Here is a 23,851-nt window from a genome sequence, read left to right as displayed (position 1 = left end):
CTAGGCTCAGCATGGCCAATGGTATTTTTTGGGGCTGTAGTTAGATGCGACCAAACTCTTCGGCGTTTTTCCTGTTTACATAAGTTTATATGACCAGTGATATGAAACAAGTTCAGTTACACAAATTGAAACGTAGCGATTTTCTATGCTATGGAAAGTGCGCACTATAATGACAGGCGTACTAACACCTTCTGCGCGCTTCGGCAGCGCATTGATATCTGAGCTCCGTATCAATGCGCTGCCGAAGCGCGCAGAAGGTGTTAGTACGCCTGTCATTATAGTGCGCACTTTCCATAGCATAGAAAATCGCTACGTTTCAATTTTTAGTAACTGAACTTGTTTCATATCACTGGTCATATGAACCTAGGTAAACAGGAAAAACGCGGAAGAGTTTGGTCGCATCTAACTACAGCCCCAAAAAATACCATTGGCCATGCTGAGCCTAGCTACATTGCTAACAGGAGTGACAGCGCGTCTGACTGCGTCTGACTGACTGGGAGGTCGCGCAAAGCTCGGAGAGGTACGGAGCAGCTCGTCTCAATTCAGATAAGAGCATATTTCATTATGGAAGTACGGTGGACTGTTCCTTTAAAGTAATGATGGATGCTGTTTCGCTTTACTTAGTTGAGTGGTTCTTGACATAATACGGATCACTGCAGTTGTGGAATAGGGCTATTTACTGTATTTTTATTATTTACTGTTTCATCGCAAAGACATTAAGAAAGCAAGAAATTGCACTAATTAGCTTTTGACGAGGCACCTGTTAATTGAAAAGCATTCCAGGTGACTACCTCATGAGGCTGGTTAAGATAATGCCAATAGTGTGTAAAGCATCATCAAGGCAAACGGGGGCTACTTTGAAGAATCTAAAATATGACACACATTGTTTTTAACATTTTTTTTTGTTTACCACATAATTCCATATGCTATTTCATAGTTTTGATGTCTTCAGTATTGCTCTACAATGTAGAAAATAGTCAAAATACAGAAAAACCTATGAATGAGTCAGTGTGTCCGAACTTTTGACTGGTACTGTATATCGTGTGATGATAAAACATAATATGGAACAATAGACGTTTTTCTATCATTTATTTCATTGTGTTGCAAATCACACTCTTTACAGCAGTATTTTTCATCATTTGGATGGTTTATCTGGGATGTGGCTGCCACTGTTGTTCCAAATGACAAGCCGCTCTGCGCTGCTAAGGCCTTGTTAGCATGGACCTGGTTGTTCACTGCAGATTAGAGGTCAACTTTTTTCCCCCCTCAGCCGAATGACAGGTAAACAGGTTTATTAAGAAATTAATATCATTATTAAAGGAATACGCCACCCCCAAGTGAAATTGAGTCAGTCCCTGCAGTCCCTAGAGTTGGATGAGTGAGCCAAAGCGTTTTGTAGCCGACCCAGCCATTGTCCTGATCTGGAAACGTCCCGGTTAGCTTTAGCTTAGCGTAGTCGCTGTAATCTTTGCGCCTGCAGCGGTGCTTTGCCTGTGCTGTGGCCGAAAATAGTTCCAGATATAAATTGGTCTAGTAAATCCCTTCGTGTTAATTTGCATTGATATGTGTACTCGATGTGAATGTACAGGTCATGAGAAATAATTATAAAAAATCTTGAGTTATTTGATTCACTTTTGCAACGACAATGCTATCTGGACACGCCGGATTACAGCGACTACGCTAAGCTAAAGCTAACCGGGACGTTTCCAGATCAGGACAATGGCTGGGTCGGCTACAAAACGCTTTGGCTCACTCATCCAACTCTAGGGACTGCAGGGACTGACTCAATTTCACTTTGGGGTGGCGTACTCCTTTAAGACAAGGATGCGTGTGAAATAAGGACTCTCACTATTAATCTCATCTCATCTCATTATCTGTAGCCGCTTTATCCTGCTCTACAGGGTCGCAGGCAAGCTGGAGCCTATCCCAGCTGACTAGGGGCGAAAGGCAGGGTACACCCTGGACAAGTCGCCAGGTCATCACAGGGCCTGGTAAATAATGCTAATTATTATTATTATTATTATTTTTAACCACCGTTATTCTCAACAACCTTATCAAAAAGTATGCACTTATACCAGGTTTATACTTTAGTTAACTCTAATTATAATTATTTAACTCTTTTCTGATCATCTGAAAATGCTACATTCCTGATTTTTAAAATAAAAATAGGTTTATTTATATATTTATTATTTGAATTTAGAGAAAATGTGCTATATAATGATATGTATTGCTATCTGGATATAAAATGACCTATATTGGGATTTGAGATTTTGGTCATATCACACAGGCCTATCAGTGAGGTCAGGCACTGATGTCGGATGAGGATGCCTGGGGCACAGTCTGTGTTTCAGTTTATCCCAAAGATGTTCAGAAATTAAGCCTTTAGTAGCTCATCATGGATTAAATATACAGTTATACTACTGATTTTTGCACATTCTAAAGGAATTGTACATCTACTAAAAGTAGATAACACCCACATGACCGACCACAGATAACATACACATTCCCATTCACATTCTGAATCTACAACAGATAATCTGATGCAGTAATTTAAGAGTCTTCCTGTTCGAAGTGCCATACAATAACTTTGAGAGCCCTCTTTGACAGCATTAAAATCTCACCACTTCTGCACTGTGGGCCGATGAATCCATTAAAACAGCACAGTGTGTCCTAATCTGAGAGAGGGGTCAGGAGTCATACTGTGCTCACATCACACTCTGCTGCTGTTACCATGACACACAACATCATGGAGCATAAGCTGCACACAAAATGTAGAACGAAGCTTTTGGACTGCCAGAGAGCTTTGGATTGACTTAAGCTGTTTAGTTTCAACTAGAGTTCATAGAGCCAGCTAGACTAAAATTATTAATCAGTTTCACCCTTTCCCAGTGTTTATGCACACTATTACGGGACAGTCAGTTTTCTAAACAGATGAAATCTCCTTGCAGAACAAACTCTCAGCAGAGACCTCTGGACAGCCTAACACCAAACAACTTATGAGTTCGGAGTGGTATGTTCTGTACAATAAAATTACATTTGCCTCTTCCAAATCAACCCTTAAAAGACTGAATACAAATAATCTACCGTGTATACGAGTGACTGTATGATCAGACGTTTCTATTGTAAACAACAACAACAACAAAAAAATGTTGAAATAGAGGTCACATCCTGGACTTTTATTATAAATCCAAGCTAAAGGGCAAGCTTATGAGTCACAAATTCTTTCAGTGTCTGTTCTCTTACAAAGCTAACAAAAACACATTCAACCCTCTCAAACTCCACTAAAGGCCACAGCCCCTAAAATGCAGCCGCAAAAAAAAAGGGGGGGGATTTCAAGCTGAACCCTATAAACCTCCCACCTTTTCTACATCCTTCTACGATGAGACTTAACCCTGCACAGTCTTACCTCCTCTCTGTGTTATTCCTGTATCTCAGTGAGGAAGCACTAGATTAAATTAAAAACATTGTCTGTAGAACAAGGGTAATTGGTTGACTGTGTTTTATCATTGCCACCCTGTTGCTTTTGCAAGCTCTTGGCTTGTGGCTGTTTGGCGATGTTGCCATGGCGTTTGAGGCCTACACATGTGTAGCCTGGGAGTGAAAGCTACACCAGAAGAATAAGGTGGGGTTCAGCAACAAAAACAGTGAGAGTAACAAAACCTGAGTTAGTGAGAGCATGTAGAACAGGGCTTTTCAAAGTGTGGGGTGCGCCCCCCCGGGGGGCGCCAGAGTTCTTCGGGGGGGCGCAACGTGAGAGACAAAATGGATCGATTTTTAGTACCTAAAGCTACAGTGAGTGAGGAGATAAAGTCTGGGCCAAGCAAAAAAAACAGAGCCTCCAGGATGTTGCGATTTGCAACTTCAGCGCAAATTCAACCAATCCCTGCGAATTCAGGGCGGTGTTGCAATTATATCCAATCACCGCAACTTTCCCGCAAATTTGACCAATCATTGGCGTCGTCTTGAGGTGACGTCGACAAACTACCTTCCGCCTTACTTCTGTGTGCTCAAGAGAAGCAGCATGCGCGTAGTGTTGCCAGATTGGGAGGTTTCAAGTGCATTTTGGCGGGTTTTGAACATATTTTGGACTGGAAAACATCAGCAGTATCTGGCAACACTGAAAGTGTGTTATGTTTACAGTGAAGCACTGTGTGCACTTTATTTTTTTTTTACTTAATACAAGAAATTAATGGATGCCAACATTTTTGCCAAAATGGTATTTTATTTTCCATTGTTTAGGCAGCTTCAGCATCATACTGTGATATTCTGTTCAAATTTTTTTTTCTTCTATGAAGCCTGAGCCATTTATTTTATTAGTTTATAATTATTGTTTAATTTAGTCTTCAGGAGAGACTGACTGTACACAGTACTAGTATTAATAGGTTTTTTTTTCTTACATGAAAGCTGAGGCATTTATATTATATTTGAAGGTAACTTCATGTTGTGCTGTGAGGTTCTCTGCACTTTAACTTTAGAACCAACAGGTGCATTTGGATAAGTAAAGCCTATTTTTCTGCATTTTTGTAGTCCTGGTAATCTTTTATATTGGTAAAGTTGTTTATAGGACCATTTCTCAGTGTCTTTGTTTTTTTAATCAATATTTTTTTAGTAATAACTTAATATTTAACATATCACTCAATTTTAATCACAAAAAGAGAAAATTGCAACAATTTCTCGCAACTTTCACTTCCTCCCGCAATGTAATCGCAACAAAAACCCAAAAAACACCGCAACTTTCATCGCAATTTTTTTTGGAAACCCCCCCGCAACATCAGACATTTTAGCCCACAACAATCACAAAAAAGGCCCGCGGAATCCTGGGGGACTGGAAAAAGAAGGAAGTATGACCACGATTATTTAAAGTTTGGAATTTTCATGGACTGGATCTGAAGATGCTCCACTGCCACAGTGTGTTGTCTGCCAAGAGGTGCTAGCTAACGATGCTATGAGATGTTTAAAATGTGTAAAACAAGATGTTTTAAAAAGCACAGATGTTTAAAATGTGAAAAAGAAAAAAATAATGTGTACAACAACCATTTTTAAAAATACGAATGGAACATTAAGTATAGCAACAACAAAAATTGTAAGGGGGGGCGCGGTTGTTTATTTGCTCTCCGAGGGGGGGCTCATTCTCCCACACTTTGAAAACCCCTGATGTAGAAGATAAACACAGGAGAGAGAGAAGCCTCTTTTACACTGCCTGTTCAAGATGCTGATGCTCCATTGCGTTATACGTCACACCTCTGTTTGTGGAACACCTGCATGCTGTGTAAAATATCGCACACTGGCATGGCTTTATCTGGTTCAGTATAAACAATCAAAGCCAGAACATTAAGGAGTCTTCTTTACGGCAATATTGCAGAATATCTGTGTAAAAAGGGCTAGAGAGAGAGAGAGAGAGAGAGAGAGAGAGAGAGGGGAAAAAAAAGACATCGGGACCCTTTGATCTCATTCCATCCTACCATTTCCTCACTCATTTATTAATTCACCTTCAAACTCTCTATAATCTGTTTATAATTGACTTTCCACTATTCTTACAATAAAAAAGCATCCCGTTTGCGTTTCCTCTATTTGGCATGTCCTTAATCCCTTACTTAAATCTTCTTTCACACCTGACTGCCTATTTACTGCTAGGCATGTCCTTCTCCTGTCTCTCATTTCCCATTCCTGTATCGTGGTGTTTTAAGAGACAAAGGGGGTACATATGAGACATACAGCATCTCATGGTGAGTAGGATGAACAAAAGGGTGTGTGAATGAAAGAAGAAGCAGGGAAGTAACGGGGGGTGAGGAGGCTTTTTAGCATCTCAAAGCATATGAGCCTATGCAAAGCATACGAGTACTCTGGAGATGCCATACAATTCTCTCACAAAAGACACGGTTTCTTCGCTCCATGCCATGTTCCGGCCTCCCTGGGCCTCCCAGAACGGGGCCACCCTCTCCTATAAGACGCAGCAGCTGACATCCCCTATACAATACCCTGGACGATAGTGCCTGTCAATCAACATCATGGGTGGAGCTTTTTTCTGCTGTGTGTAAAGTACTACTGTACTTGGCTCCAGCCAGCTGTCCCTGTCTAGACTTGTGTCAGGGAGACATCCAGGCCATAAACTGATAACATCCATGCCATAAACTGATAACTCTCAATGCACCCAGAGGATCTGTTGTCAGCAGGGTGCGATTATGAAGGCCTGTGTGGGTTTTTTTTTTGTTTTGTTTTTAAGGGTTAAAGGTGTCATTCCACAACAAACCGTTTAATACTTGCTCTTTTTGAAATACCATAGGTCACTCCGAGTTGCATATGCATGCTGCACGTGAAAATGTTCTTCTACCCCCCATTCCCTGTCTTAGCCTATGAAAGAAAACAGACGGAAAAACAAGTGAATCAGAAAAAGCCCTACGAACTTACGCCACTTCGAAAATTAGTAGTCATGGCCTCGCCCATAACCCACTGGAGGGAGCGTCACAGTGCTGTTAGCCAATCAGAAGCGATATGTTTACATGTCATGAATATTCATGAGTAAGAGCTGAAATCCTGTCGTTCTCTCCCCACCCACTCCTCCACCAAACTAGAACAGCCTGAAACAGGAGCACCACAGCATTTTTTTTCACAAAAAACGGCTCACAGGGCATTCATTCATACTAGAGACCACCGCACAATTAATGAAAAAACGATGCAATGACACCTTTAAAGAAACCACGACCAGAGTAGGCCTTACAAACCCAAACAATATTCAACCTTAGAGTAGTCTATAGCCCTTTTTACACAGATATTCTACAATAAAGAAGACTCCGTAATATTCCTGCTTTGGTTGTTTATACTAAACCAAATAAAGCCGTGCCAGTGTATGTTTTTAAATAGTGTGCCGGCGTTCCACAACCAGAGGTGTGACGTATAACACAATGGTGCGTCGACATCTAGTGTAACACATACTACGCATCGGAAATACAAATACCCTGAGCATAACACTGTTGCTTTTAAAACAATAACAGCGAGTGAACTGAGTATTGAGGTGCTTTTGTTAGCTGTGCACATTTATACCATTTTTCACAACCAAGCAAAGTTGCTGTGCAATCACAAATATGTTGGAGAAGAATGTGAAAAGAAGTAGGAAGCGGTTAGAGGCAGAAAGACGTGCAAACCTTAGACACCGAAGACAGAGACGTTTGAAAGAAGAATGTCAAAAACATCACACCCCTGTCCTGCCGTGCCAGCTGTCCCTTTTGATGATGATAAAAAGCATGTTTTTGTGTGCATTTTATAATTACCCAATGTGCATTATTGTCAGCATCCTAAGGATCCAGAAAGGTTATAGTGTAAACAGCATGAAAGCAGGCTTATGGTAGTGAAAAGTCCTCAGATGCTCTGTTAGATGCATTGGAAGCACTGGCTGGCTTGTGTCTCCTCAGCTACTCCTGAATACCGCAGCATAAATTTCCAACCGCTAATGATTATTTATCCCAGGCCAGCAGTCAGACAGACAGACATACATCGGGAATAAGAACAGCTCAGAGAGAAGCTGTGGTCATGCCACACTAATGCCCCTCTCCTTGCTCGCTGCTGAGTGGTCATTCTGCTAAGATGCCAGTGATGGGAGGGTAATGAGCCAAAGGAATGCTCTCTTTCAACACCGGGAATTCAAAATGGCCTGGATGGGTCAGTGAGCACCATTTATTACCGTATTAAATATCAGCTGTAATCAGCAGGAATGAAAGCAACAAGTAGACCCAAATCTGACCATCACTACTACCAGAGAGTCATAATTGTGCTGTTCATCCATTTTGTCCCTAAAACAGGTATAGGCAAAGCTGAGCAAGAGCATGGTTAATATTTCAGGGGGATTAATATCCATTGCACATTAATGGGCTATTCCAGGTTCTAAACCTGTGCTTATGGCCCCATGATGACCTGTGATCTTCATCAAGCCACAATACATCAACAAAGGGTGCAGTCAGTGGAATTTTCCTAAAGCAATATCAAGTAAATTAGGTGGGGTTTACATTAGACCGTATCAGCGGATCATCAGATTAACGTTTTTAAAACGATTAGTGTGCACACAGCAACATCAATACATGATTCGCGTGCACACAGCAACACCAATACACGGATACGCTCGGCTCCGCAGGCATCCTGCGCTCCAAATCACTCCGCCCTGAACAGCGAGTGCCCTCTGGAGGGTGCGCACTCCGGCCCTGCGCAGCTCACAGAGCGCGCGAGTGGAGCGCACGAGCTGTGATTTGGGACTGAGCCGCTGTGTGTGTGATCCCAGCGCATATCACTTACCACTTGCAAGTGGAAGGATGGCAAGCCTAAAGACAATCATAACTACACAATGGGCAGTATTTGCATCAGTATTTGCAGTATTTTCATACTTTTATACTCTTTAATGAAAGGTGATACAAGGCGGAAGTCCGCGCCGTTTTTCAGCAGTCGCGTCACATGACCAACGCCAGCAAATCAGGAAGGTGGATGTCACAGTGACATTGTCCAATGACGACGCCAGCTAGAGCTCAGCACAGCGTATCCGCATATCTCAATGTTTACACAGCACCGGAGCTGACACGATCTGGATTGAATACGTGGACGCTGGCGGATTCCCGTTTCCCGGCGTTTTAATGTAAACGGACAGTGCATCCGCGAAGAAAACGAGACAGATACGGTCTAATGTAAACTTGGCCTTACTATATCATCATGTATTACTGTAATATATATTTTAATATACAAATAATGTCAAACAATAACCAGAATCTGCTTTAATGTTATAAACCACAAGTGTTATGTACATAAACAGAAGTCATAAAACAGCAGCATAGAGTACACGACCCAACGGCAAATAAATTCCATTCTGACCTGAATCAAAAGTATGTTGGCATGAATATACAGTTTTAAAAAGTGCATGCATAGTGAAGAATGCAGAAGCCACAAACAACAGGGAGAAAAAAAAAACACTTTAGGTTTGGAGTTTGAAAATATGCAAATAAGCCACAGTGAGAACAGACAAATATGGGACTGTGTCACTTCAGATTCCAAGCGAGCTCAGACAGAGAGGAAAAGTATGGAATGGAAAGTTCTGATTCAGCGCAGTCAGCTGAGTCCAAGACCGGGCTAATGAGCTCTCCTTCCTCACACACACACACACACACACACACACACACACACACACACACACACATCTATATAAATACCTGGCATCTCCTCAACAGGAGAGGAAAGGTTACAGAAAAGAGGATAGGATGGGAGAAGAGAAGAAAAAGCGAAAGCTCCCACCATCCTACATGCACTGCCACCCTGAACAATGTCGATCATGAAACTTTCAGGGGCCATTTTGAACTGCGTTTGACTGATTAAAACCATGCCAAGGTTCTGCTGACCATGAAATTTCCTTAAAAAGACAACAGCAAAGTGAGTGTATAAGTGTTCAATTCCAAGTCCTCTCACATACACGAGTGATCTAACACATCTATTATTTTCCAGCAGACTGACGCAAGCACCTTCTCCTGGTGATCTCATCTGCTTAAAGCAATGTTTGCAGACTTCTGACTTGTCACAGTCTGTGCTATTTTAGGATCAATCTGTACACAGGTCTACCACTAAGCTGAGTCAGACCACAAACTCCAGCTCTTAAATATCAATAAAATCAGGACGCACACAATGGGGAAACTTATTAGCAGGACATCAGAGTAGACTGATATCACCAGAATAAATGCCCGGTAATAGATTGCAAACACTGTGCATTTTTTTTGTTACACTTGTCAAAAAAAAAAAAAAAAAAGACCTTCTAAGCTTAAACTGTGTCTGTATATAGTGTCAAATTGCCCCATTTATGCCAGGTGCCCAGAGGATTATGTTGTCTGATTACTTTACACTAAGTAACCTATACAGCACAGGAAAACAATATCCCCATCCTCAGCTCTTCCCGAGAGTCTTCAGTTCAGCTCTCTACACTTCCATGAGCAAATCCAGCATGAAGATATCCATTACTGCAGATTGTTCTGCTGTACTGAGAGGCTCGGCTCATAACAGCAGCCCTCTAACATCGAACGCTCTCACACATAACACAGATCAATCACGGACAACAAAACACACACAAGTATGCTACAAGGCCAATACAGTGTGGAACTAGCACAACACTTTCTGTAACTTTAACGTACCTTGGTTTTTAGTGTATTCCACACCAGCCAATAAACACATGCCTCTCATCGAAAGAGAATATAGTGCTGCTAACACCCTGCTCTTCATTGTCTTGTAGATGCCCTATCTTTCAACCTCTCTGTTCAGAAAGTTAATCATTCATCTGGATCACTTCAAAGCACCCAGAGCTTTGTGTCTAAAAAAAACACAAAAAATCAGCAATAACCTGAACTCGACAAGAGAGTGTGAGTGATTTGTGTGCATTTGTATGCGTGATAGCTGCAATTTCGTACATACCCATAGTGTTCTTCATGGTAACTTCCTCCTGTCTCTGCTTTCTGTCCCGGAGCCAAACTAAGAACACAAACCTAGCCTGCTCATTCTGCTCTTCGGCTTCACTCCCTCTCTTTCTCTTCGTTTCGCACACTCGCATGCTCCCGCTCTCTCACATACTCTTGCACGCACACACACACTCTCTTCCTGCTCCTCCTCCTGCACTCCTTCTCCTCTAGTCAAACTTTCCTCTCTTTGCCCACTGCAAAGCCCCTTCCTCTCCTGCACTCTTGCTCTGCTGTCCTAGCACCTCCCCCTCTCCCTGCCCCCTACCTCTTTCACTTTGTGTGCAAGCTCCCCTCCTTCTCTCTCTCTCTCACACACACAATCCCATCTCATGCTGGGGCTTAGTCCCTGCCCATAGTGCACTCTCTCTCTCTCTCTCTCTCCTACTTTTTCTGGAAACTGGGAGCTATTTGGGACAGACTTACTTCCTGCTTCAAATCTGACACTCAGCAGTTGCTGGGATGTAACTAAATGATTATGAATGATGATGGCTGTTTCACTTTCACTCCCTCATAAACTCCTGTCTATTTAATTTCCCACAGACTCCCTAAGAAAGCCTCGTCATGCTGAAACATACAGATCACATTACACAAGCTCAAAACTTCAGATCATACAGACAAATGAAAGAAATGCAGCATATACACTGTATTGCACCATGACTGTGTACATGCAATAAATCACACACGATCTAAAAGCAGAACTGTGATGTGGCATCGTAAATTAAAGCTTCATCCACAAACGCAGCACACATTTTCTTTGAACTTGGTCCAATCTAAGCAGCACGCAGGCTATGACTTTTTGTCGAGAGAAGTTCTTCAGGAGGGAAGAGTACATTCATGGGCAAGTCTGCTTTTCAAAGGGCCCCAGTCTCCCTGTGCTCTGGCTGTTACCGCTCCTCTCGCTCAATTACTGCCTATCGGTGAACTGAACAAAAGCAAAGGAAGCACAGCATGCTAACGTGAGCAGAGAGCCATAAAGCCAGAGGATTCTGTGAGAGAATTAAAGAGGACAGAAACAGCAGACAAGTAGAGAACTAGACACATGAGCATCTGAGTGATTAATGGATGTCTGTGTCCTTCAGGGAAGTTATCATATAAAAATGAACTGCCCATAAACACACCAGGAGGCTGAACCTGATATCTCAAAGTGCTGTAGGTGAACACACACACACACACACACACACACACACACACACACACACACACACACACACACACACACTTTAACAAATCCTTGGGAGCATAATGAACACGCAGGATTGCCTGACTGAACACGCAGATGTATTTTTGAGTGGGGCTTTTATGGAATGTAAAATTTACCTCAGTCCTTTAAAAAAAGTGTGTACAGGACACCTTTTTAATCCCATTCTTGCCTGCTCCTGAACAAATTCGGTCAAATCATGGCTGCTCTCTGAAATATTTTTGCAAATACCTACCCGTGATATTTTCTAATGAACTTGGTTGGTTTTCCAAAATAGAGGACAAAGCATTTTCTGAAGAAGTATTTACTGAATTAATTCCATAAATGGGAACTCAAGCAATCCACCATGTCCACAGCCAGAATGTTGACTGACTTTGTCCTGTAGGCTTCACAACTGACCGCCTGACTATAAGTAAAAACTGACCTCTACCTCAAATACACTAGATGACCAAAAGTATGTGGACACCTGGCCATCATAGCCATATGTGGGCCTGCACAAAGTTGGAAACACACAACTGTCTAGAATATCTGTGTGCATTAAGATTTCCCTTCAGTGGAACTAAGGAACCCGAACATGATCCAGCATGAGAATAACCCCATGAACTAAGCAACAGATGTCCACATACTTTTGGTCATATAGTTTTGTTTTGTTCCCCCCCCGAGTCCAGGAGAATGACTCCAACAATCTTGGGGTACGAAAAATACCATATGCTTTGGTTATTATTTTACTTTACTAGCCAGTTAATAATAGTAAAGTAAAATAATATTTTACTTTACTATTTACTTTACTATTTTCTCATCTCATTATCTGTAGCCGCTTTATCCTGTTCTACAGGGTCACAGGCAAGTTGGAGCCTATCCCAGCTGACTACGGGCGAAAGGCGGGGTACACCCTGGACAAGTCGCCAGGTCATCACAGGGCTGACACATAGACACAGACAACCATTCACACTCACATTCACACCTACGGTCAATTTAGAGTCACCAGTTAACCTAACCTGCATGTCTTTGGACTGTGGGGGAAACCGGAGCACCCGGAGGAAACCCACGCGGACACGGGGAGAACATGCAAACTCCGCACAGAAAGGCCCTCGCCGGCCACGGGGCTCGAACCCGGACCTTCTTGCTGTGAGGCGACAGCGCTAACCACTACACCACCATGCCACCCTTTACTATTTTCTATAATAATAATAAAAAATTTTATTTTACTAGCCAGTTGGTTAATAATAATAATAATAATAATAATAATAATCATCAACTGGCTAGTAAAATTAGCCTGGGCCCGCCCATCCTAAGCGTGACGCAACACGAGGGCCTGTTGCGAGCTTAGTCTGGTCAGGCAAGCTATCTACAGTTCTTCCAAGCTCCCGAAAAATCGGGAACCAATCAACTTTGAGCATCTCCAACGGCCCTGAGTAGAGGCGTGTTCAAGGCACTGACGTAGTAGAACTGCGAAAGGAAGCCATAGATTGTTTACAGAATCTATGCCGGAAGCGCTTCATTCACGCTTCCGCATCTATTACGCATAGATGCTGTATTGAAAGCATTCAACGGGAAGTTCTCATTGAAAACGGAGCAAAGAGCAGCCCTGGAGGTATTTACTGAAAGGAAGGACGTTTTCGCCTTGCTCCCGACCGGCTTCGGTAAGAGTTTAATCTACCAGTTAGCCCCGTCGCATCGGATACGTCAGAGGAAAGAGTGATGTGATTGGTTTAAGCTTCGTCACAGCCTTTTCTGGCTTCGACCAGTAGCAAACTGAGGCATTTCAGGGAGGCGGGTCAACCACGGGCTCTGGGAAACGGTTGGGCTTAATATCTTGGCCAGACTAATAACTCAGAGAGCTTTGAAGTCGCGTTAGCCAGGCTATAGTAAATATTTTATTTTTCTTTATATTATTATTATCATCATCATCATCATCACTACTTCGTCCGGGACGGAGTCCACCAGGGGGCGAGGTATTGTTTTTGGTGGTGTTTCTTTGTTAAACAACATTACGGGAAAACAGCTGAACCAATCTTCATGAAACTTTCTTTACCGTTTGATTTTGTGATAATCAAAAGGTAATGAAAATTTATCCTTTGATTATCACAGCTTTTGTTTGGTCCTTCTGAAAAGTCAAATAAACGATTTTGACCTTTTTGAAGGTGGTGTCCCAATGTCCCGAATGTGTCCCAAATCACTCCCTACTCACTACAGAGTGGACTATATAGTCAGGTTGCCATTTTGTTGTGCTGTCCAAATGTATAGTGAGCATTATTACACCCTATATAGTACACTCAAAGTATCTCACAATGCATCATGAAAAGTGGTGCCGCGGCAAAGAAGAAAAAAAAAAGGCTGCGACAAAGATGATGTTTTATTTAATCAATGAGCTCACTATATAGTCCTCTACATAGTAATTCCCTATATAGTGAGTATGGCGTGTATGGAGTATAGTGATTTAGGGCACAGCATTTGTAACCAATCAGCACTTATTCTGATCAAGTTCAATTACCCGTTCTATTTCTTGATAAACTTCGGAACTAATCAGAACTAGAAACGAAATAAGAGAAACCTCGTTGTAACTTCATAGTATCGGAAGATAATCAACAGATAAAAAGATAAACAAAATTCACCTCGTGGTTCACCAAGGCTACTGACTCGATATCAAGTAAGTGGTGTTTATTTTAAGAAAAATTACCTTTTGATTATCACAGCTTTTGTTTGGTCTTTCTAAAAAGGCAAATAAAAAGTTTTGTAAGATTTTTTTTTAGCTTTTTGCCAGATATTTAGTCTCTTTACACTACACTTATGAAACAAATGTTCTCATTAGTATTAGTGACCGTGAAAGAACAGAGATCACACTTGTGAGATTGAATCAGTTGTTACAACACTAAAATAAGTGCTACCGGGCGAAGTTTGTTTTGCCTGGCAACACTTCTTATAGTTGTAGTAGTAGTGCAGTGGTTAGCACTGTTGCCTCATAGCAAGAAGGTTTGAGATTCGAACCTCACGGCCGACAGGGCCTTTCTGTGTGCAGTTTGCATGTTCTCCCCATGTCTGGGTTTCTTCTGGGTGCTCTGGTTTCCTTCCACAGTCCAAAAACATGCAGATTAGGTAAAAAAATACCCAGACACAGGTTGCACAAGCCAGCGCATACTTGGGGCAAAGCCCAGCTAGACTGGAGAGGGTTGTGTCAGGAAGGGCATCCGGTATAAAAACCTATGCCAAATCAAATATGCAGATTGGATAGAAGTGGATGATCTGCTGTGGTGACCCCTAACAGGAACAGTCAAAAGACGCCGACTAGCCAATTAATAAAAAGTAATAAAAGCCCTGCTCAAACAGAATGACTTGGCCTGTTTTTATATTTATATGCTACAGTAATTTGAGTATTGACAAGTGGGTCTCATGGAGGAAAAATAAAAGGCTAAGTAGGTTTGAAAGAAACTCAGCAATTGTTCATTTCTATTTCATGCTTTGTTTTTAGCACTTGTCAACCAAACTGTGTTGGGTTTCCCAAAAGCATTGTAGCACAAAGATCATCATTAAATGGTAGAGCGAGCAGCACAATGAACACGCTCTCTTCTAGTTAAGATGCTCTTAGCATTAAGAGGGTTTTGGGAAGCCCACCACAGAGCAGTCACCATGGCTCAGCAGCAAATATGAACCTAGGACTACATCATAGTACGTCATTTCCCTACCACATAACTCTACCTGTGAAAGGAGAGTTTGTTTAGAGTTTATCAGGTGGTGACTTGACAAGTACAAAAATATTGCTCAAAATTCACGTAACTGATTTTTTAAATGAAACCAGTCATCTCATTTGATATTAAAATGTATGAAAGTAAGCACAAGACTCTTTTTAAAACTTTTTTTTGATACTTTTTATTGAAAATAAAAAGGAATCATTCAAACCTTCACTTCCCAACACAACCAAGTGTGCCAATACTTTAATCTTCAGTATACAGAGGAATTTGAGTGCAAAATTTCTCAGACAACACATGCACATGCAGTGTGAACTTTTGGGAGGGCATTAAGTAAGTTGTTCAGCTTCATTATTTTATTGTTATATCCTAGGTTGGAAGCAAACAAAGTGAATAGGAAACTATGTGAAATTTGCCCAAAACACAAGATGGCAGGTTTCACTGGGGGAGCAAGATCAATCTCCATAGTGATAAGAAAATGTTACTGTGGGGAAATAAATAAAAATGAATCAGAAATTATTAAATTGCTGTTTAAAACTACTGCTTAAATGATTTAAATTCCTGGCCTCTTAAATCCAACAGGAAAAGGACTTCATAAAAGAGTGAGAAACTTTAGTCGACACTACACGAGTCTATTGCTGAAAATTTTTGTGCCAGTAAAGAAGCTGTTCAGCCAGAGACATTAATCAGGACTGCTGTGTGACTGTTTGATGAATCAACAGTCTGCACTATTCTTAGCCCCTTTGTATGTAACGGCTCGGCTCGAATGGTACCTGGGTAAGAAGGGTAACCAAATTCAGCACGGGTACTTCAGTACGGTACGGCTTACTCAGCAGTGGAAATGGTGAAAGTGCAGAGAATTATGCATAATTTGCCAGAATGTCTGTTGGATAATTTGACTTTTCAAAAGATTAAAAGGAAACATGCTCCTGTCGAAAGTTCTTATCAGATACCCAATTCACATCCACACTGAAAACCTTTTATTTAAATCACTATTATGCTGTAATGGTGTTCTGTGGGAATGGGAGCAAAACAGTAAAATTGAAACATTAATCTATTCCCTGGTCACCTAGGAACATTAATAATAAATCTTTTGCCATGGCTTGAGTGGGTATTTGAACTACTGGATTAACGTGTTTTAGTATAAATATGGAGGTGATTATAGGAAATCATGCACGCTGATTGGTTGAGAGATTCAGATTATTTCTCGATAACCACCTCGAGTGACTTGGCAAAATGGCGGCCAATCACTTTCACAGATTTCATCATTAGAATCATCTGATGATTCGCTGCTGAAATCATTTCCCAGGTGCGGACAGTCCTTTTTCCGAGGTTCATACAGATACTTGGTTTCTCCGCTGTCCATACTGACTTGAAGATAACTTTCTTTCATCTAACAAAATCCAGGCTAACAAGTATGTTTACACTGGCTATACTTAACTTTCAGTACCTGGTTATCTACGAATTTGTGTCACATCCTGGACGCCATATTGGTTGCCCATGTGCAATAAAACTTGGTGCTTTTGGACTTTTAAGCTTATGATTGCTAATCAGGTGGCTGCACTTGTGTGCATTATTATAATTAGGGCTTGTGCTTTTGATATTGATTATGTTTAAATGCTGTATTGGTACCCTTCAATTTGATGTCACGCTGTCAATGGGGGAAGGAACTGATGGCTTAGAAGACTACACCAAGATAGCAAGTTGAAGTTTCAAGTTGAAGGGGTGTTTTTGGTGTTTTTCAGGTGGTAGTTAGGGAATTACAAGTTGCAACCTCACTTGGAAAACAGAATAAATCATTTTCATTAATGTATGGCTTTCTCCAAGTACAGTGGGGCAAAAAAGTATTTAGTCAGCCACCAATTGTGCAAGTTCTCCCACTTAAAAAGATGAGAGAGGGCTGTAATTTTCATCATAGGTATACCTCAACTATGAGAGACAGAATGGGGGGAAAGAATCCAGGAAATCACATTGTAGGATTTTTATTGAATTAATTGGTAAATTCCTCAGTAAAATAAGTATTTGGTCACCTACAAACAAGCAAGATTTCTGGCTCTCACAGACCTGTAACTTCTTTAAGAGGCTCCTCTGTCCTCCACTCGTTACCTGTATTAATGGCACCTGTTTGAACTCGTTATCAGTATAAAAGACACCTGTCCACAACCTCAAACAGTCACACTTCAAACTCCACTATGGCCAAGACCAAAGAGCTGTCAAAGGACACCAGAAACGAAATTGTAGACCTGCACCAGGCTGGGAAGACTGAATCTGCAATAGGTAAGCAGCTTGGTGTGAAGAAATCAACTGTGGGAGCAATTATTAGAAAATGGAAGACATACAAGACCACTGATAATCTCCCTCGATCTGGGGCTCCACGCAAGATCTCACCCCATGGGGTCAAAATGATCACAAGAACGGTGAGTAAAAATCCCAGAACTACACGGGGGGACCTAGTGAATGACCTGCAGAGAGCTGGGACCAAAGTAACAAAGGCTACCATCAGTAACACACTACGCCGCCAGGGACTCAAATCCTGCAGTGCCAGACGTGTCCCCCCCTGCTTAAGCCAGTACATGTCCAGGCCCGTCTGAAGTTTGCTAGAGAGCATTTGGATGATCCAGAAGAGGATTGGGAGAATGTCATATGGTCAGATGAAACCAAAATAGAACTTTTTGGTAAAAACTCAACTTGTCGTGTTTGGAGGAGAAAGAATGCTGAGTTGCATCCAAAGAACACCATACCTACTGTCAAGCATGGGGGTGGAAACATCATGCTTTGGGGCTGTTTTTCTGCAAAGAGACCAGGACGACTGATCCATGTAAAGGAAAGAATGAATGGGGCCATGTATTGTGAGATTTTGAGTGAAAACCTCCTTCCATCAGCAAGGGCATTGAAGATGAAACGTGGCTGGGTCTTTCAGCATGATAATGATTCCAAACACACCGCCCGGGCAACGAAGGAGTGGCTTCGTAAGAAGCATTTCAAGGTCCTGGAGTGGCGTAGCCAGTCTCCAGATCTCAACCCCATAGAAAATCTTTGGAGGGAGTTGAAAGTCCGTGTTGCCCAGCGACAGCCCCAAAACATCACTGCTCTAGAGGAGATCTGCATGGAGGAATGGGCCAAAATACCAGCAACAGTGTGTGAAAACCTTGTGAAGAATTACAGAAAATGTTTGACCTCTGTCATTGCCAACAAAGGGTATATAACAAAGTATTGAGATGAACTTTTGTTATTGACCAAATACTTATTTTCCACCATAATTTGCAAATAAATTCTTTAAAAATAAGACAATGTGATTTTCTGGATTTTTTTTTTCTCATTTTGTCTCTCATAGTTGAGGTATACCTATGATGAAAATTACAGGCCTCTCTCATCTTTTTAAGTGGGAGAACTTGCACAATTGGTGACTGACTAAATACTTTTTTGCCCCACTGTAACTTCATGTGTTTCTACGTACTTCATTTGTATTCTCAGAGTTAGACATGGTCCCATAAATGGGAGAATGCTTTTATTAAATTGTATAGACTGAGTTATTGAGGCAGCTGCTAAAATGTGTATGTCTATGGCTCAGCTGGTAAATGTGTGAGTGTGTTATTGCATACTAATATACATGTACATATGTCAGCTGAACATCACAGTCTGGACATATGGAAATCACATCACATAACTGATAGATAGGTGGGCAGCATGGTGGTGCAGTGGTTAGCACTGTCACTTCACAGCAGAAGGTTCTGGATCAGAACCTTGTGGCTGACGGAGGCCTTTGTGTGTGGAGTTTGCATGTTCTCCCTGTGCCTGCATGGGTTTCATCCGGGTGTTCCGGTTTCCTCCCACAGTCCAGCGACATGCAGATTAGGTTAACTGGCTACTCTAAATTGCCCATAGGTATGAAGGGTTGTTCGTCTCTGTCTTAGCCTTGCAGTAGATTGGCTACCTGCCCAGAGTGTACCTCACCTCCCACCCAAAGTCAGCTGGGATTGGCCCCAGCTTCTCCCACTACCCTGATGGATAAGCAGTATAGATAATGGATGGATGGATGATAGATAGGTTGTTGAATGAGGTGTTTTTTTTTCAAAATTATTCATACAGGCTCAGGGTCACCTCTCTCATGTGTCGCTAACAAGTTTCAAGTTTAAAGCAGTTAAAGTTTCAGATCTATCCCATGACTGAGTATATATAGGAGGAAGTCCTATAGAAGGCTGTTTCTCAGCTCTCTATTCTTCTTTCATGGGCAGAGTAGACCTGAATGGAGCTGCTTCAGAAAAACTAATGAAGTGGCTGGTGGAACAAGAAACTGAGCTGTGCTCTAATCCAACATACAACCTGTCATCTGATCAAGCACACAGACTCACACACTGGCACAAAGCGAAACACTCAGGCTACATCCACACGACAACGGCAACGAGATGTTATTTAAAAATATATCGCGTCCAAATGGGCAACGATCAGTAAAATATCAGGTCCATATGGCAACGCAACGCTTGCTGAAAACGATGCAATACACACGCCACACCTCTAGGGGCGCTGTAAGACGGTCCCTTCGGAGACACCAGAACAATAGAAGTAGTAAGGACGCATGCGCATAAACTATTATGCGCGAGACTTCATATTAGCCACAAAGTCAGGAAAATCTGTTCGTAAAATTACATTATAATGACCAAATACAATGAAAAGTATTTTTCCAGTCTCACCTGTGAAAGGTAATCCCATGTGATCTCGTTTGGACGGCAAACCTGTTGGTACAGTTAAACGCAGCTAATCTTTATTCTCCTCTTTGACCTATCCAATATGGCGGCGAGGATGACGTATGATTCTACGCGGAAGGCGGCGTCTTTAATGGTCCGGAATAAACTGAATGCTACACGTTGATGGATTAATTTGTTGTTTCTCACCTGTGAAAGGTAATCCCATGTGATCTCGTTTGGACGGTAAACCTGTTGGTACAGTTAAACGCAGCACATGAATCTTTATTCTCCGCTTTGACCTATCCAATATGGCGGCGAGGATGACGTATGATTCTACGCGGAAGGCGGCGTCTTTAATGGTCCGGAATAAATTGAATGCTACACGTTGATGGATTAATTTGCTCCTCTACGCCCTTTTTGAGGAATGTATTGTAGGACTTAAACCAACATCTGAAGAGGTGAGATCGCTCCGTTTTTTCCCTATTTTTGCTGGCGGGATTGACTCTGCCCTAAGGGCAGAGTCTCTCTCTCTCTCTCTCGCTCTCTCTCACTTTGCACCATTACACAATAAATATTCACAGTGAAAATATTTTGTAAGCGCGTTTCATGAACCAAGTTCTAGGATTTGTTGACAACTCGCATCGAGTTCGTTACACTTCTACCCGGCGTGAAGCACTCACAGTCATGTGGTTGTGACATCATCGTAAACAAATCCGTTCTACTCATCCAGACGACTTCACAACGGCAACGTTGCCAGATCTTTCACTCTGGAACCCGTTCTCAAAAAGATTGTGTTTTGGGCACCCAAAACGCCGGTGCCGTGTGGACGCCAGGCCTAAACGATAAGCAATTGTATCAGAATCACCTGAATCCGTTGCTGTATGGACAGGGCCTCAGTCTTCTACAAAACACTTAACCCCTCGTCTACTGAAGGTTGGGGGTATGCAGGAATGATGGAGACAAAGAGCTAAAGAGAATGGTGGAGAATGAAAGAGGGTAACTGCAGTACTAATGAGGTCCACATCACACTGTGCATGTTCTTTCATGATTTTTACTTGCTCTGCAAATGTTCTCACTAAAAGATACTTAAAGATTCAACTGTTGCCCGAACTGGATGTGGATCAAACAACACCGGCAGACATTAAAAGGGCACGCTGTCTAAATTATAGACAATGTTCCAGTTTAGGGGCCAAAGTGACTAATGCATGTCAGTAATTACACAATAGGAACTAGGCAAAGTGATTGAAAAAAGGGAAATGCATATAAAAAGAGGATAAATACTGCCAATCTGCCCAGGTGTGTAGTTTGATCCACATGTGCAATGTGGAACAAAACCTCAATCACAAATCTGTTCTCTTCTTGGAGTACAACAAACACCCCTTCTGTAACACAAATACGTAATCATGTACTCATTGTATGGTAAAACACATGTAAATAGAGTATAAACACGAATTTCACACACAAAAGTGTGATGGCAGAAATGTAATGGCCCTAAAGTGTCCAAAATGTGTACATCTGGCAGCAGGTGTCATGACTGAAAAACAAGTCTTTGGCACCCAACCACAGAAAAGCAAAAATACCACAACAGAGAGAGAGAGAGAGAGAGAGAGAGAGCAGGCAAAACATTTCCCTCTTGTGGAATTGCCCCATGGAGATACATAGTTCACTTTAATAAAAATAAATAAATATTTAAGGGGGGAGGCATACGCCCTGCCTCTCCCCTGTCTGTGCTAAAGAAGAGAGCTGGCAGAAAACCTTATGGAGCCTTTTGACTTGTGTTTCAAGTCACTTCCATTCTTAAAGGCCCCACAGGAATGGAGAGATGATTGTATAAGAGGAGCCTTCAGACAGACACATAACTTCTCCTGAGGCTTGCACAGTTAATATACATATCACAGATCTGTATCACAGATAAATGTGCTTCTGCATTGAGGAACAGAAAATAAAAATCTACATTTGAAACAAAACACGTAGTATAAACTTGCTGCTTTATGAAATGACAAATATTTATTACAGAGCCAGAAAACAGTAAACAAGGTCCAGCTTGCTCCTCAAGCCTTGTCCCCATGTCCTGTTTTCCCACTGCCCTTCAATTAGAGAGCTTGCATTTAACTAATGAGATGAAGGTGAAGATCTTTCAGCAACAGAATTTAGTTTTCAGTATGCGGTATACCTTTTTCACCGACAAGATGCCAGTACCTAATCTGGAACCATTCCATCTCAAAAGATTCTTAGCAAGTAAAACTGGTTCAGTTCCAAACCAAGACACTGCTGATCAATATGACAAGCAGCTCAACAGTGTTGTTTTCGTTAACGATGATGCCGAAATTATTTCGTTAACGCACCTTTTTTTCATGACTAAAACGAGACAGTGACGAGCTAAACATAACTCTTTGATCATGAAAATATGACGAGACATATCTGTTGTTTTTGTTGATGAGACGAGACGAAAATGTTAGTGGGTTAGCTATAGGACTATCAAAATGCATGGCGTTTCCTCCAATGGTGCATGCAACCTGTCTGCCAAATGCTGAAAATATCAGCAATGCACCTGCATCCTGTCCTTGTTTGGTCACGCCCACCACCAGGCATGTCCAGGCACAGTGCACACCGGGGCAGCCACACAATTCATGGACCATCGGCAATGCCAGCACAAGGGCTTGGTGGGCGGAAAAGACACGATGATTTATGGACATACTTTACACATAATCCAGCAGAAAATAAAACGGAATGCCTTGTAGTGGGAGACAAAGGTACACGCTGTGGCTATAAACTACGTGGCAAGAATACGACCAACCTCAAGAGGCATCTAAAGGCTCACCATGCTGCTATTTCTGCGACGGCAAGTTAACGTTACAAGAAGTCCTTAACAGATCATGTATACGTTTGCTAGCTTTGGTTAATGTCACTCAACAATCGGTCTGTGATGAATTTCCTATGAAGTTTTCCAAAACACCGTGACCTGGCGAAAATGAATGGGACCGCTAGCTTCATGCTAAAGTTGGTTTGGTTAAGCTAACTTAAATTCAGTTAACATGTCATGAGTAAAACTTGTCTGCAGGGATTATTGGTGGGACAGCAACTGAATGCTTTGTCATATATTGACCCATATTTGAGTTACTGTGAAACATACGGGGGGAAATATAGCTTTTCAGACCTGTTGCTATGCCTTAATATGTCTAAATGAGCAGCAGCACACCTGGCTACTCTAACATTAGCAGCACGTTTAGCCATCATATTTACATTAACCGACAGCGTGGTCATCTTCTAGTTGTGTGTTCATCATGACATGTTTGTGCTCTATCAGCACATTGCAACATGTTAAACGGAGGCAGAAACACGAGTCTGTGAACAATGGAGTATACACACTAGACAGCGCTTCTGTAGAGGAGCGCATGCGCACTAGACAGCGCTTCTGTAGAGGAGCGCATGTGCACTAGACAGCGCTTCTGTAGAGCGCATGCCCACTAGACAGCGCTTCTGTAGAGCGCATGCGCACTAGACAGTGTTTCTGTAGAGAGCATGCGCACTAGACAGCGTTTATGTAGAGAGTATATTATGCACAACCTGTCAACCTCGAGTACAATTTCCTCTCTCTGTATTGGCCTAATTTAATGTTTTAAAGTAATTATTTTTTCGAATAAAATGAATGACTAAAACTGGACTAAAACCCTTTTAGTTTTCGTCGACTAAAACTAGACCAAAACTATTAAGGATAGATATGTAGTGGATGTTCATTATGTCTAACTATTACAGATATTTTAAGTTCGTTTCTTAGACAAGGATTTTTTTTTTTTAAGCTTGTTACCT

General features: G+C 41.8%; 1 protein-coding gene across 2 annotated transcripts in view; it reads right to left on the bottom strand.

Moving 5' to 3' along the window:
- Positions 1-23,851, bottom strand: part of lzts2a (leucine zipper, putative tumor suppressor 2a) — a 133,446-nt gene that overhangs the window by 20,786 nt on the left and 88,809 nt on the right. Inside the window, exon 1 of one of the 2 annotated variants that reach the window (XM_060925756.1) lies at positions 10,429-10,712. The exons of the other annotated variant lie outside the window; for it this stretch is intronic. The gene's annotated coding sequence lies outside the window, so the exon portion shown is untranslated. Of the gene's footprint in view, positions 1-10,428; positions 10,713-23,851 lie in introns of those variants that run through there. 2 annotated transcript variants of the gene reach the window in all.

This window comes from Neoarius graeffei, chromosome 7, assembly GCF_027579695.1.
Source record: "Neoarius graeffei isolate fNeoGra1 chromosome 7, fNeoGra1.pri, whole genome shotgun sequence".
NCBI classification, from domain to species: domain Eukaryota; kingdom Metazoa; phylum Chordata; class Actinopteri; order Siluriformes; family Ariidae; genus Neoarius; species Neoarius graeffei.
This window is presented reverse-complemented; position numbering and strand designations above follow the sequence as displayed.